Raw genomic sequence first — 14,436 nt, 5'->3', positions numbered from 1 at the left:
CTGATTGGGCCTGGAGTAGCAGGGGAAGTTTAGGAGTCTCAGAAGTACCAGGGGGGAACATTTTCTATCAGGGGAAGATTTAGGAGTGCCGAGTCTTTGACTACAACAATTAATTGGAGCGTGTGTGTGTGTGTGTGTGTGTGTGTGTGTGTGTGTGTGTGTTCCATTTGCAAATCCGAATAGCTTCTGTGAGGGTGCAAGCATGTGACCTAGGAGCCAAAGCAGTATAGCCCAAATTACGACTAAATAATAATAATAATAATAATAATATAATAACTGCTTGTGGTTAAGACTCTGTTTCTGAGAACACCATCTACTTTGGTCACAGGACATGCAAAATTCTAGCTGGTCCTGACCAGGAGGCTAATCTGCTTCCAGCTGGCTTTCATAGAATTGGAAGGTGCTATGTCAGCTGCTGAGGGAGAAAACCATCAATTGTGGAACACATTAATAACAAACTCAAGAGTCAGCAATAATCTATCCATGTCACATTAAGGACAGAAATCAAGAAGAGGGTTATCCCTTGGTGTCATTTGACTAAGAGTGGGCCCAAATTTGAAACTGCATCTTCCGTCATCCCTGACTATTTCTTGTTTGAGTCAGAATCCATGCCTGCCTAAAGGTGTTTTGTGATTGTATGTGTGAGTCTGTCTGTTTGTCTGTCTGTTGTCTATCCCTAACAAAGTGAGTTGTTCTATAGTTATTTAACAGCATAGAAAGTAACACATGGTAAAGGAGGGAGGGGTACTATACAGAAATCTGTAACAGAGCTTTACAAGGGACTATATCTGTGAACAAGCAGTACCCTAAATAGCATTGCTTACCAAGCAACATCAACATTTATGATAGATAGTCATTTTATCAAATGGCTTTCAACTGTATTTGCTAGTTATGGCAAATGATTTTCACAATACTCATACTAACACATAAGCATGTATGCATTAATCTTGGTTCGGGAACATTTTTTTTAAAAAGTACATAAGGTTATAGCAGTGCATTAGCTTAGGTTGTAAGAGTTGATTGTATGGAATATCCAAGGTTAGGAACATTGCATGTTCTTTTTCAAACAGGTTAAAGAAACAAGCTGAGTGCACACACAGACAGTAGCAGTCTTAGGTCTTAAGTGACATCAAGGTGTATTTTTACTGTGACTATGAAGTCCAGCAAAACTTCCAACCTCTTAAAAGGCAGGAGATGTTTTTTATCATTCTGCTTTGTCCCAACCAACAGTCTTACTTAGCAGCGAACCCTGGGAGCCACAATAAGAATTGGGGTGGTAAGATATACCATAGGAGCAACAATAGCATGAATAGAAGTCACAGGGTACACAACCACTTTATGACCAGCCACATTCTGATTAGATTTAAAGCCTTTTTCACAGGAGGAAACACACGCCTGGTATTGTGAATCTAAGTGCTTAGGAGCTAAGAAGAATGGTTAAGGGGCTCAAAAATTCCCAGGGTAAGCCAAGTGCTATTATTTACTGAATAGACATACAATCAAATTCCTATATAAACTCCTATCTTTTAACTCATAGATCAATTTCACTCTCAGACTTAATAGGGGGCATTTCTTTTTACAGTAGTTTGCATTAACTTGTCAAAGTGTATATATACCTGTATCACAACCCCTCCTGTCAAGTGTCAGGGAGCAGCTTGGAAGAGGAGGCAGAGAGACTATAAGAGTCAGAGGCAGGGAAGGACAATAATACCCTCTGGACATGATAGGACCACTGCACTCAGGAGCTCACAGCAGCTGTGGTTGCCTGTATAACATCAAGCCAGCCGGTATTCCATCCTGCACTGAGAGGGGCTCATGAGGCCCTGCCCTTAACTGAGAAGCTATTAGCATCTAATGACTTCTGGAAAGTCATTTTCCTTTAGTAGTGTGGTCCCCAGTATGTTGACTATATTCCAATGATGACTCCACACCTATATGTTTATGGCAGCAGATACTGGACTGGATGAGTTATTCACACAGTTTTAAAAGGGATATTAAGTTTGGAGGTGGCAAAATAAATTTTGAAGAATTTAGGGAGGGATAGGGCAATAAATATAATCAGAATACATTGCATATGTGTGTGAAATTCTCAGAAAATTAATTTAAAATAATGTTAAAAAATAATGCCTATAGAAAATAAGGCAAAAATCTAGCCTAGAGATGGAGTCACAACCTGCATTTAAGCTCTCTCTACTGCATTATCAATGGTCTAACTGAGAAAGGAGCTCTGGAGTAGACTAATAGTACAGCCACGTCTACACATTCTTTGTCAACTCTGTGCTTACTGGCAAAGCAACACTGGTGAGCTTGCAGGATGAGCATTCGGGATGTCCCACCGCAGGAAAGTGGCAGTATGTGAATCTACTGTGGGGGGGGGGGTATAGCCCACCGGAAAAACTGTTGGACACACAGACTCAGAGGTACAGATAGCCGGAAGTGCAAATGCAAAGCAACCACAGCTTTTTACTGCAGAGTGAAAAAGGCCATGCTCTCCTCCTGATGTTTACCCATGAGCAACTGTTTCAACTTTAGTACAGTCCTGGCTAGACTGGGTGGTCACACCTAACCAGAGAGCCCACTTACTTGCCAGTCATTTAACATTTTTTTTCTTGATACATTCTTACCACAACTAGCCCTGTAAGAGATGAGGGAACTGCCTGCCCTTAAGAGCCATGAACTACAAAGGTCTACATAGTGAGCAGGTGGTCCAGTTACAGTGCAAGTGTGTCTGCTTGATACTCCCTCTGTTGAGCTGACCACACCTTCCATCATACAAAAAGGTGAAGGTAAGCCTGGAGCACCAGAAGGCTTGAAACCAAGTCTTGGCAAGTGCATCGCACTATGAAAACTGAAATATTTTTGAATTCTTTAATGTCAGGAAACAAGGGGGTATCCCTGGGGGACAGTCTGGAGGACATCAACATATGCTCCGCTCCAACCTTGTCATTTCAAACAACTGATGAGTCCATAAGAAGCCCACTTTAAAAACTCACTGTAACAAAGGTCACCTCAAACTATCTTCCAACAAGTGCTCAAGTCAAATAAAAGATTAATGTGAGGATAATCCATAATGCCCACACCAGTTTAAGTCAGACTGGATATTAAATGCATAGCACTGTGGCTGGCATATGTATCCCACATTTAGCAAACAACATTATTTGTTCTAGTTTACTAATCGTTACTATAAAACAATTTTTTCACACATTTAGTGTAATGACTTAGTAAGCCCAGATGAAACAATGTTTTTTGCTAAGTATCCCAAAGACAGTGTGAAATAAAATATGGCCTGAAAAGATCTCTAGCAAAAAGTAAGAATCATAATTCTCTATAAAACCTGCGGGAAGCGGATGCGGCCGCATGGGCCAAGATGTTTACTACCTTGCCCTAGCATACACGGTGAGGCTGCATGTGTGGGCTGCCTGCCCGGCTAGACTATCTATGCCTCGTGATCTGGACCTGTCAGCCTATTGGTGACCGACCTGAGCTCGTGCCTGGAGCTTGTGTGAATTCTGCTTGGATGAGGTGGGGTGGAGCTAGATGAGGTCAATCGGTGCGAGTATAGGAGGGTTTTGTTGATTAGCCCTTGCCCTAAGTAGAAGCTATTAGTAAGTAAGAGAAGTTGTTGTAAGGGGAGTTGCTGTAAGTAAGGCTACAAGAGGTAGTAGATGAAGCTGCTGGGGAAGAGAGCTGTAAAGGAAAAAGCCCGAAGTAAAGTTGCTGCGTGAACCCGCCTTGGTGTCCAAGTCGTTCTTGTCTCTGCGGCATGCGGAGACCGGGACAAAATTCACACTCGGAAAAGGCCACTCAGATTGCTGTAGCTGTCTGCGCAAAAGCAGGTCTGAGTTTGCTCTTTCCTACAAATGGCAAGCTACTCGAAGGAGTCTGGCAAGGTTTCTCTTAGAACAGCTTCTTATTTGAGAGGACAGAGGCAAATTGAAGGTCTATGAATAATTTCAGTGATTGTCAAAAATATAGCATCTTACCGCTCCTTAAGCTTGATTCTCTGCAAGCAGAGACTATAACCAGGAAGAAGCTTTCCCATCAATCCTGCCTCAAATGTGAGCTAATGAGGCATCAGCCATTGACTCTGCTCTCCCTTAATCTCACTTGGGATGCTTATCTACAACAGTCATCTGAAACAGCCGATTATTATCAAGCCAGAAACATTGCATGGAATCTTAATGCTAACAGCACTCCAAAATGAGGCCCGGGGAAACCTCCCACTAAGATAACAGATGATTAGGGTTGAGAGTTTCTGCTTCGAGAATGATGATGAAAATAAAGGGCTTACAAACAGGTATGCTGGAACGAAAAGAAAGTGTCTTCAACAAATGGTGTAGGAAAACTGGGTGTCCACATGCAGAAAAATTAAATTAGACCCCTATCAATCAACTTCTATGAAAACTAACCCCAAATGAATCCAAGACCTAAACCTGAAGTCTGAAGCAACTGAACCACTAGGTAAAGACATGGGCAGGACCCTACAGATAGAGGAGTTAAGACGGACTTCTGAAGAAGAGGAATCCGTTTGCCCAATAAGGCCAAAAGCTGACAGCTGGGATTTCATACAAATAAGAAGTTTCAGCACAGCTAAAGAAACAATTAACACAGTGCATAAAAAGTCCATGGAATAGGAGAGACATTTGCCATCTATACATCTGACAGAGGATCAATATCCAGAATATATAAAGAACTCAAGGAAAAAAAATTCACACACACACACACACACACACACACACACACACACACCAATTCAAACAAATGTCCTGGAGACCTGAATAGAGTTCTCAAAAACAGAACAAAAATAGCTTAGTTATATCTCAAAAAACATTCACCTCCCCTAGCAAGTAGGGAAATATAAATCATAACCACTTTGAGATTCCATCTTAAGCCAACCAGAAATGCAAAGATCAATGAAATAACCAACAACAGATGGTATAGGAAAGGCTAGGAAGAGAGGACTCTCATTCACTGCTGGGGAGACTGCAAACCACTGCATCCACCATGTAAGTCAATGTGGAGATTTCTCAAGAAGCTAAAGATAAATCCAGCACATGACCAGCTCTACTGCTCTTTTTCTTGTTCTTAAAGGATGTGACATCATACGCCACAGAGACCTGCTCAGCCAAGTTCATGATGCCATGTTCACTGGTGATCTATTCCAAATATACTTTATGGATTAGTTCTCAGCTATAAAGAAGAACAGAGAGTAAGTAACCAAGAAGCAGAAACATGAATGTTACATGTTCTCATCGGCGCTTCCCAGCTCCAAACCTGATCTTCAGGTTTCTGGAGTCACTGCAGAAACCAGGAAAGTAAAAAGAGACCATCACAGGTGAGAGAACAGTAAAGAGGGAGATAGCAGGGGGCAGATGATCAGGAAAAGAGGAGTGGGTGATGAATACAGAAGGAGGAAGCTAAAATAACAGTAAGCATGTCTGAAAAAGTCAAAAGGAATCATACTATTAACAGTCTACCTAAGGGGGAAACTGTAATACATGTTAGCCTGTGTCCAAACATGCATACATAATTTGAGTGGAATTTTCTCATCTACAATAACAATGTCCCCTCCCTCCAGGCGCCAGAGATCATCTCACAATAGCCCCATTACCGAGCATGAGAAATGTTAAGTGGTTAATCAAGGCTGTCTAAGGGACTCCCCAAACAGTACAAACAACTGTCATTGCCCTCCGTTGCCCACCAAATGTGAAAAGTTAAGTTTCTATTATGGAAGACACTATGGACTTCAGAATCAGGACTCAGAGGACTCTGATCTGAAACTGTGGTATGTATCTTCTGAGAAGACTAGCTCCGTGACAACAGAAAGCACTGTGCAGGCTTCCAAAGGAGGGGTCAACCAACAGTCCTACCTACCCATGATGCCCATGAACCGAAAATGATCAGCATGACACGATAATCCTAAAGTTGATTAACGTGTCTACCTTGTTAATCAACAGTTCTGAAATTGGACTTTACATCTACTCAACAAGAATGAAGCCATGCCTGGTACTGGAAGCCTAGCCAGCTACACAGTATTAGCAAAGTCATGGATCTTGAAGAACTTACAACCACCACTTCACTAAACCAGCATAGCCTCTAACTACATTCTAAATATCCGTCTTTATACCCAAAAGACATGAACAGCCTTCACCCATCAACAAGGAAATTTCTCTTTGCAACAGACCAAGACCATTACAGAAAACCTCAACCAATCAAAATACAGAGTTGTGAAGCCTGGTTCTAATGTATATAGATGTGAAAGACCTCCCACACCTAAGTCTTAGAGAACATGAAAAAGAGAAGGTGGAAAGATTATAAGAGTCATAAGATTAGGAGTTTCTCTGAGACTTTGTCTCCTGAGAATATAAGGAGCTATACCCATACGCAAAGGCTTTCCAACATGACTGTCAAACATGAGCTGAACACAGATAATAACATATATGCCAAAGCAAGGAGGGAAAGCCCATGTGTTCTCAACCCTACACAAAGAACTATAGGCAACTTAGACATGCTGAGAGTGGGAGAAACCATCTTCCCCAAGAGAGAGCTCACTGATGGCTTCTCTACTACCAAATGCTCTGCTCTGAATATATATATATATATATATATATATATATATATATATATATATATGTGTGTGTGTGTGTGTGTATGTGTGTGTGTATACATATATATGTATGTGTGTGTGTGTAATACTACACAGACTGGAAGGGTTATATTTAGGAATATGTGTATATACATATATACAAACACACACACACACATGCATGCACATAACAGTAAAAAAAACAGAGCCCGTGAATTTGAAAGAGAGCAAGGAGGGGTATATGGAAGGCTTTGAAGGGAGGAAAGAGAAGGGAAAATTATGTGATTAAGTTATAATCTCAAAAATAAAAGAAATATTTTTTTAAAAAATAAACGGCTTAATATATCTTAGCTTAATCCTCCCAATTTCTCAAGGTAAAGGCAGCTACTATCATTCACTGTGTACAGACAATGAACCCAAAGCATTGCAAAATGAAGGAACCAAAACTTACATAATCAGTTCCATTGTGTTAAGCAAATGGGTCATGCACACTGTTTCTCTGTTGCCAAAGCTCATTCAGATATATGATCCCAACTGGTCTTCATAACTGCCCTGGAAAGCAGGTGCATCCACTACGGCCTTGAATTCATAGATGAGAAAACAGATACACAGAGGTGATGGACCTATGAAGCACATGTAATGACAGGGGCTGCCATCAGAATCTTAAGTCACTTCCACTACACTACACATGCTAGCTGTACAGCATGTTCCTGCCAATACCACAGCTCGTGTCTGTCTATAGTTTAAAGAGGACTTGAGGACACTCTACCTCCAAATCCCTATGTGTCCCCTCTTGTGTTCTCAGCTCTGTGCATGCCATGTGGACACACCTCTAGGCAATGTTTATGATAGAACATCGAAAGGGCCCTTCCTACACTCCTACTAGAAAATTCCTGCAATGGCGAGTATGTGTTTCATCATTAAATATAAAGTGTTTGGCAGTAGCAAGCACTAACAAAATTGGAATTGAAATACTAAGCCGCTGTGCCTGCGGATCCCTTTCCTCCCTGAGGTAGGTCACTGACTATTCTCCAGGAACAGTCACATTTTATTTATACTTTAAGAATCTATTTGTCAAATTCCGGATGGGTCTTTGCTATACTGAACCTCAAATAATTATCTGCCACCCAATCCATCACCTTCTGGAAACCTTTGATGAGCTCATTGTTCAATCTTCACCATAAGAACGTTAGAGAAGAAAAGACATTTTTCATAAAATTGTATTTTCCAAACTAAATTATGTACCATTCATGTGTCAAGTAATTGTGTATATTCTTTAAGCAAATAAGAGAATATTCAGTTAAAAGTCTTTTTGATATGCATAAGTGATGTTCAGGGAAATCAAGAGATCTGAATGTAATGCAAACAGCTATCACCAGGTTACAACTCCACGAGCATGCATAGATATGATAAAGACAGCAATAATTGACATGTACTTCCGCAATGTGCTGCTACTGATTGCTTATGATAATGACATTGCAATATGATAATTTTCACCACTGTACATGCGCAAGGTCATCCTCATCACTAGCAATCTACATAGCAATGACACAGTATTATGGAATTCTCATTATATACCCTCAGTGAAAACTCTTAGCTTTCAATAAACTGGCTTTTACAAAAGCCAATCAGATACTCTACAGATTTTATGATATACTGGTGTGACAGTTCATCTTATCAAAGTTACCAGGTTAAAGATCTCACAGGAGCCTCTGTGAATGAATGTCTCTGAGGACACTACACTGAGCAGGAAAGGCACACCTTGACTATGGTGGCATCCTTCCATGGGTTGGCTCATGTACAGAAAACAAAGGGAAAAGTAAGCTCAAGCGTGACAAATATAGTTCCTCTCTCTCTCTCTCTCTCTCTCTCTCTCTCTCTCTCTCTCTCTCTCTCTCTGTTCTTCCCTCCCTCCCTCTCTCACTCGCTCCCTCCCTCCAGCCTTTCTGAGCAGACTTGATGTGACCAGCTGCCTCATGCTTCCTCATACACAATAGACTGTATCCCACAGATTGTGAGCCAAAATTAACCCTTCTCACCTTAAGTTTCTTCTGCTAAGTGTTCTTTCACAGCAACAAGAAAGGTAATACAGTCAGTTTGCTCATTTTCTGAGGAATATCACTCATCAAAAAGAGGAACAGACCTCCTAATCCTTGCATAACCATCAGAGCAAAACGTTCATCAAATAATTACACAGACATTTTCTAATAAAAATGACTTGATGAGATAATATTATACAGAGAACATCAACACATTTCATGCAGAAATCAAGGAATTTAAATACTGTCTAATAACAACTAATTTTTAGAAAAGCAACATATCACAGGGAGTTCTAAACTCTTCTAGATATTTTTTCCCAAAAACTGTAGAACCCAGGCCTGGTGGCACACACCTTTAATACCAGCACTCAGGTGGATCACTGTGAGTTTGAGACTAGCCTAGTCTGTGTAGCATGCCCCAGGCCGGCCAAAGCTACACAGTGAGACTCTGACAAAAAAATAAAAGTAACTGAAGTGGGTAGGATGAAGGAGAGGAAGAAAAAAAGGTGGAAGAGTAGGAGGGAAGAAGAAGAGAAGAAGAAGAAAGGAGGAGGAAGATAGAGGAGGAAGAAGGAGGAGGCAGGAGGAAAAGGAAGAGGAAGAAGAAAGAAGAAGAGAAGGAGGAAGGAAAAAGGAGAGGAAAAGGAGGAGAAGGAGGCCCTGCTTCCCACTAAAGCAGTCCAAGAGCAGAAGAAAATGGACAGATGGCTTTGTCCTCTAATTATCACCAGAGTGAGTCTTTTCATGCAGCCTATTTTTGAGCAAAGAACACTCTCCCAGTGACTCCAGGATCACTCACATTTGATCACTAGCAGGCACTAACTTTTCTTATGAGAAAGTAAGATTAATGACTATGAAAGTTATGTGGACACAACTATTTTTTTGTTAATAATATTTTGTTTTTTTTTCTTTTTTAAAATTAGATATTTTTATTTACATTTCAAATATTATCCCCTTTCCTAGTTTCCCCTCCAAAAATCCCCTCTTCCCTCCCCCCTCCCCCTGCTCCCCAACCCACCCACTCTTGCTTCCTAGCCCTAGCATTTTCCTATACTGGGGCATAGAGCCTTCACAGGACCAAGGGCCTCTACTCCCATTGATGACAGACTAGGCCATCCTCTGCTACAAATATAGCTAGAGCCACAAGTTCCACCATGTGTTTTCTTTGATTGGTAGTATAGTTCCAAGGAGCTCTGAGGGTACTGGTTAGTTCATAATGATTCAACACAACTATTTATCCAAAGACCGGAAGCTTAATTTTACTTTAATACTAAACAGAACCAAAGCTAGTTTTGTTTACAAACTTTCTTTAATATATTTTCACCCATGAAGTTACAGCATGAGCATGCCAGTAAGAAAACAAACAAACAAAAAAAGACTTCATTAGAATTGATTCCTTAGTATTGACCAGTTCATTTGCCCATGAATTTAAGGTCAATTTACCTTAAAGCCACCACGGTGCTGTAAATTAATGCTGTAACGTTTTATTGCTTCTGTAATTAAGCTGAGCTTTAAACCAAAGCAGTGCCTTTAAAAAAAATTCCTGTGATGCAAAACCACAGCTCTCACTTCAAATGGAATATGAGATAGATAGCTCATTCTGAAGACAAAAAGTGTCCATGGCCAAAGAACATAGATTCGAGGTTACCCCAAACACGATACTTTAAAGTGATACCAGTCCTATGACGTTTTCATAGCAATTTACAGAGAAAGCCATATACTCAGGAATTGTAAAACCCACCTGTGAGAACATCAACTAGGTAGTTAAAAGCAAAACAGAGACATCTCTGCTACAGGCTTCAGATGCCCTAATGACACTCCTGGTCTTCTGTTTGTAGAAGCTATGTGCCCTCTTTGTATATTCTGAAAAGAGTTTTATCTAAGAGGCACAAGGGTATTAGGTCAAACAGAGAAGAGGGAATAAATGGCTATTCAAGAGGCTAAAGATGGCCCAAGTTAACCTGGTTGTGGACGGGCTAGCTCCAGCCTTCCATGGCCACGTTCTGTCAGTCAGCCTTGTAGAACCTTTGGCATGTGTGTGGCTTTTCACAGCTGGGAGGAGGTGTTCAGTTCACAAGCCCAAACAAGACTAAGGTTTTACATGTTGAAGACATACACTTTCAGTTGACATCAGGGCATATAAATTTTTTAGTACGGCATCTAAACAAATACTTCATTAGAAATAAAAATAACATCACTAGACACCATCATCCAGTGATAGAGGAGGTCTCTTTATATAAACACTTCCTGCCAAAAATGATTTTAAGACACTCAGAGAACTTAAGAGATGAATCGAGCAATGGAAACTTGATGAAAACTATGACAGGCTAGGATTGAAAGACACACTCAGTTACAATCAAGAAGTGTGGGTTCCTGGTTATAGTAGCCTGATCCCACCTCTGGTTTCTCCCTTGGGACGCAGCAGGCTGGGCTGGACCTGCAGGGATGGGGCCACCACATGGCTCATCTACGTGCAGTGTGCCTAGAAGCTGGAAACAGGCTTAAGGAGCAGAGGTGATCTGGAGAAAGAGACCAATGTCACCATTCAGCATATAAGGTAATGGCACTGCAATCACTGTTTCAAATGCTTATTTATTGTGATGCATTAAAATGAATTCAATGTTTGACTACCGGAAACAAAATTGCTGTGCCAGGAACTTTCATTACCACCCACAAAATACTGTATACCATGTGGCTTCTTCTAACCATTTCTGATTATTAACCTTCAATATAAAACAAATTTATCCTTAGTTCATTGGGTATGTGTGCATATATGTATGTACATATATGGATGTGTGTTCCTATCCATAGGGGGGCCCGGGGTGGAAGCCAGAAGACTTCTTAGGTCTTGTTCCTCATAAGCTTTCTACCTTCTCTGTTGAGACTGGCAGCTCACTGGGACTTGTCGAGTGGGTTAAGCTGGCTGGCTAGGAAGCCATCAGTGATCCTGATGGCCTGTTTCCCCAGTGCTGGGATTACAAACGTGCCAATATATCCAGCTTTGTACATGGGTACTAGACGCTGCATGTGAGTCTTCATGCCTGTGTGGCAAGCACTTTATCACTGTACAGTGTCTCCAATCCCTTTAACTTTCTTTCAATAATTCTGTCATGCCAGAGTCCAGCCGGCATGAAATTGTCCTAAGAAAAGGCAGCAAGGGGTATGGTGTCAGTGGTCTTGGCCACAGCATTTTTATCTTTGGAAATTCTTCTGTTTATTACTATTTGCTATTCTAAGGCCAAAAGTCATTGGCTTTTGGTAATTAATTACTACTGGAAGCAACAGGGGATTAAGAGGGAAAAAAAAGGCTTTATGAAGCAGTGTTTCATTCTATCAGCTCATTATAAGTTCAAAGCAACAGTTTCACATGGCCTTGTTTTATCACAGTGCACACCTGCAGCTTCATCCTTGGTCCTGACCTAGTATGAATGTTCTTAACTTGATCACAAATTTGTCTCTTTTTAGTGTAATTGTGGAAACTCATTATATTACTTATTATGAAGGCTTTACACTCTATTCTATGAGGAGGGGCACACTGTATTCTTACTAACTTTATTACATTTTTCTGGCAAATCAACTAAAACCATCTCCTAAAACTTACTTCCTAAAATTATTTAATTCAAATCTAAAATTCTATAAAGTCATTAATTCATCTAAACAGCATTATTTCCTGATAGTTCACCTTCAGGTTGGTCTGCAGGGAATTTGCCCCATAGGGTGGGCTAATGTCCAGGAATCATTAGGCTATGTAACAGTGACAGGAAAGCCTTATCAGTAACAAGAAGCAATCCTGGGATGAAGTCTCTGAGGACCCTGCATTCTTAGAGCTCACCCATTACAGGCCATGCAAAATAGTGAGCAATTGCCAGAAAATTCACTTGCATGCCTTTAGCCTTTCCTAGATAGCTTTAGACACTGACAACTCAGAGTCAACTTACAAGAAACCTAACGCATACAAGGAATTGCATTTTCTTATAGGAATGGACATTTTTCATACATAACACCACTTCCCAAACACCACTTTCCCTCCCTTCTTAAGGAGGGAAAACAGAAGCATGCAGTAAACATACTGCATAAAGTAGACCCACTTTCACCATCAGAGAAGGATGACAGCTCACAGGGTTACTCCTTGTTGTTGTCTTTCTAGCTGCTTGGAAACAGAAGCCCTATATGTATTGGTGGTGGTGGTGGTGGTGGTGGTGGTAGTGATGGTGGTGATTATCTGACTTGTTGGCTTGATGATGATGATGATGATGATAATGGTGGTGGTGGTGGCGGTGGTGGTGGTGATAGTTTGTTGTTGGTAGTGATGGTGGTGATTATCTGATCTGTTGACTTGATGATGATGATGGTGGTGCTGATGGTGGTGATTATCTGACTTGTTGGCTTGATGATGATGATGGTGGTGATGATGATGGTGGTGGTGATGATGATGATGATGGTGGTGGTGGTGGTGGTGGTGGTGGTGGTCATGGTGGTGGCGGTGGTGGTGGTGATAGTGTTGTTGGTAGTGATGGTGGTGATTGATTATCTGACTTGTTGGCTTGGTGATGATGATGGTGATGATGATGATGATGGTGATGATGGTGATGGTGGTGGTGATGATGATGATGGTGATGGTGGTGGTGGTCTGACTTGTTGGCTTGCTATACTCCAGTTTTCACTTACTGCTTTCTCCACAGAGACTATGACTTAGAACCCCTTCAGTGTCCATGGAATTCTCAAGAGAAAGCAAAATGCATTGTCTCTCCAACACCCCCTCATCACCTCCACCCACTGAAGACTGTTCACACACACGATAGCAAAGAACCACTGGCTCTGGAAACATCTGCTAAATAGAACTACATTTATTTTTTGTGTCCTAGTTAAGGTCACTGTTCCTGCCACCTCCTCTGCCCACAAGCAGAGGGCAGTGGCGTCTGCCCAAGCCCTATCAGAAGCTGGTACTTTGTCTTTTGCTGTTATTTTGTTTCTTCTATGCCTTGTGGTCCAGCAATATCCTAGCAGTGGGACATTTCACTCTGTCACTGGATAATGCATTGACTTCCCATGGTTCAGTCGATCTTTTAATAGCAACTACAAGTTGACTCAGTGAAATTAACTTTTACCTACAACTTCATTTTTAGGATTTCTCTTTCCAAAGTCCCTCTCACAAGATTCTCAGTCCCTGACCATGCTGGATTCTAATCTATGCTTCTGCATTAGTCTTTCTCATGGCCAGGCTGGTGTCAGGGACAAGGTCCTCCAAAAAAATCAAAACCTCGGCTGCCCAGCCAAGAAACAAGAGGCATCCTAGTACTGCATTGTGAACTGCTTAGCCATGTGTTTTATAAAGGAAGCCTCACTGAACATAGGAGAAAAATACTGCTGCCCCTTCCCTCTAAGCATGGGGTGACCCAAGGGAAACCTCTGAACACTATGCAGTCTCCACCACAGCAGACAGTATAAAAGATTCATGAACAGACAGAGTCAGGCCAGGCAGCCGGGGTCTGCAAGCAGAAGTGGCATCCACCCACAGACATGTTAACACTTCCATTCTGGTTCTCTTCTGACTTGGGAGGGAAGACGATTCTCATTTAGCTTTGCACCCCTCGCCCTTCCACAGCATGCCTCTCCTTGGCATGACATCTACAAGCTGCTAATTAGAGCAGGGGTAAAATCTAAGCCTAAAAGGCAGAATGAACACTTACCATGTAAACAACACCATCCAGCTACTGTTCTCCAGTTAAAAAACATCTCTTGGCGCGGGACCTGAGACTGCATTAGTTAGGGAAGCAGAAACCGGCCTGAGTAGGACCACAGGCCTCATCC

General features: G+C 41.4%; 1 protein-coding gene and 1 pseudogene across 2 annotated transcripts in view; one reads left to right on the top strand and one right to left on the bottom strand.

Moving 5' to 3' along the window:
* Positions 1-14,436, bottom strand: part of Sh3gl2 (SH3 domain containing GRB2 like 2, endophilin A1) — a 406,012-nt gene that overhangs the window by 334,357 nt on the left and 57,219 nt on the right. The window lies entirely within an intron of this gene.
* The window catches only part of LOC110292345, a 55,653-nt pseudogene that overhangs the window by 15,728 nt on the left and 25,489 nt on the right, over positions 1-14,436 (top strand).

Source organism: Mus caroli, chromosome 4 (assembly GCF_900094665.2).
Source record: "Mus caroli chromosome 4, CAROLI_EIJ_v1.1, whole genome shotgun sequence".
NCBI classification, from domain to species: domain Eukaryota; kingdom Metazoa; phylum Chordata; class Mammalia; order Rodentia; family Muridae; genus Mus; species Mus caroli.
Note: the sequence above shows the minus strand (reverse complement) of the source record. Positions and strands in the feature narration are given on the sequence as shown.